This window comes from Clinocottus analis, unplaced genomic scaffold (assembly GCF_023055335.1).
Source record: "Clinocottus analis isolate CAN_PGR_092001 unplaced genomic scaffold, fCliAna1.0.p SCAF_22, whole genome shotgun sequence".
NCBI lineage: Eukaryota > Metazoa > Chordata > Actinopteri > Perciformes > Cottidae > Clinocottus > Clinocottus analis.
In genome coordinates this window covers 10,709,977-10,712,500 of record NW_027175954.1, presented here as the reverse complement: position 1 = coordinate 10,712,500, position 2,524 = coordinate 10,709,977, and positions in this window count along the sequence as shown.

The following is a 2,524-nucleotide window of genomic DNA, read 5'->3' as shown; positions in this document are numbered from 1 at the left end:
CCATTTGATTGCTCAAATGGAGTGGTTCATTCTCGGGGACAGAGTCAGTCCCGAGAAGGAACTGAAGAAGTGCTCCGTTGTCTCTGTTTTTATAGGCAAATGTGAGGAGGGGGGGTCCTACAGTAGGGGTGACTGTTGACAGTGATTTACTGATCTGTTTTTGGTCACACGCTCATCTTGTGTTTGTAGATGCAGCTGCAAAAGAGGGATCTTTACAGTAGAGGTGACTGTCGACAGTGATTTACTGATCTGTCCTTCGTCATACGATCATCGCGCGTTTGTAGATGAAGCTGCAAAAAAGGGAGTCTGTACAGGTGTCAGTCAGACTGCCGCCTTTGTGCGCAGAGTTGGCAGATGAAACTAGCCGATGCTGTTTGGATGAAGTCATGATAAGCTTACAGGCGTCAGACCTTTCATTAGTTTGAGTAATGGATGTCTGTGGTTCAACATTCTCTGGCTTGGGTCACAGGTCAATACCTCTTTGCAGCAGATCTTCCCATGATCATATATCTACTTATGACTTCATTTGGACTTTGTCATATAAAACAGCAATGTATTATAACATATCAATGCACTTTGTGATAGAAAACATTTCCCCTTATAGAAACAGGAATATGTCAAAGCGTATATAAGCAATAATATAGAAACTAGTTTAACTCATAAAACATGATTATATTCAATAAAGAAGAAGGAATAATAAAAAGAACCTCAGAAATGCAAAGAACTCGTAGTTTACATGAGCCAATCCTCAACAAAAGAAAAGGAGGAGCGGTTTAGTGTGTCTGTGAGGTACAAGAGGTGATGCACAGAGAGGACAAAGACCCTTCGAACTTCTCGCTACTTTTTTAAAACTTTTTTATTTTTATTTTTCACCAGACCACGGTCTGGAAGAACAGATTTCGAGAAGACTAGACTTAAAATGCAACTTTACTAGAGCAGGAGAAAAATCTTATCCACCCTGTCCCAGCCCTTAGGGCTTGAGACGGGGAACCCAGCTCGTCTGGAGGACAGGGCTCCAGCTTTAGTCTGGAGGAAACTTCTGCTATCAGGAGAAGAGAGCCTGACAGCAGTACAGGAACACCAAACAGAGAAAGTGGTTTTCAACCAGCTCTGAATTTAGTTTTATTTTCATTTTACTTTTTACACTGAGCACTGTTTCATTGAGTTGAAATTGTTGTAAGTGATTGGAGCGCAAATAAAAAATCTCAGCCTTACGATTTAGAAAGTGACTGACACCAAACAAAGTTCTGGTTCTTTAGAACAATGTAACGCTCTTTCCCCGTCCACCAACCGTGAGGTACAGAAGTGACGACTGAATCTACCGAAGAGACTTAAGGTAAGTATCTTTGGATGAAAACTGTGCAGTGTTAGTATAATGATGAGATGGTGTCAAACAGGCAGAGAGAAGGTGTAGACGATGCACGCACTCGCTATACGGGTTGAGACAAGTTACAGCCCACTGAGGTTACCTGACAGCATAGAGCTGTGAAACACCCTCTCCAAAACCTATAACTTAACTCAAAATAATCAAAAGTCCTAACGATTTAGCCCGGGGTGAGATAAAAGACCTAAGACATTACACTCATATTGGATGAAGATTGTTATTTCTTCCGGGATCACTGATATAATTAGTCAAAGGAGTAACCACCGTGTTAGGCCAAGAGATCTTGCCTTCCTACTCTCCCCCATCCTCTCCGATCACGCTACAGTACTGACCACACAACATTTGCACTCTGTGTCGTAGTGCTTTCACACAGTCGAATGTGTGGTTACAAGAAATTAAATACCCAACCCCAGTTCAATTTCTTCATTTATCTATTTATCGTGCAACTTCTGCACCTTCTAACAAGCATTAAAAATAATCACTGGAGAACTGAAACAATTATAAAAGTTACCAACAGTTAATGCACCATACATACATGAGCATAAACCAGTTAGCCGTCTCAGCTTTTACTGATATGTTTTAAAAGTAAAGATGTATTTATGCGTGTGCAGGAAAACACAGCTCACCAGAGAACCGCCAATCCAACCAGAGGTCAGACTACTTCTCTACTCTCTCTGCCTGCTTCACACTTTATTTATGGAAAGCTAACTGTACTCGCCTGCATGACAAAGCAGAATGGATTCTGTCATTGCTGCCTTGTGTTTACGGCTTGCTGTGTCAGCGGGTCACATCCCCAAACAGCTGGTTGTTCGCTCCTGTGCTACAGATCTAAAGCAGAACCCGTCGGACGACCTGGAAGATGCAGTGATGATAAAATGCACCTCATGGTCCCTTTTACCTCAGGTCTTTAAAGTTGCTCCTATTCATATATATATGTGTGTGTGTGTGTGTGTGTGTTAATCTAATGCTCACAAGAGTATTACTGTCCCTGAGTTTGAAGATCTTGCTGCTCAAATAGATTAATAAACTTAAACAGCACCATTCTATAAATGTTTAAGTCCTGAACCATGTTTCCTTCTGCTGTTGTCTGCAAAGATAATGTCTTCAACTACGCCTGACCGCCCAAATCTCTCGTCTTCT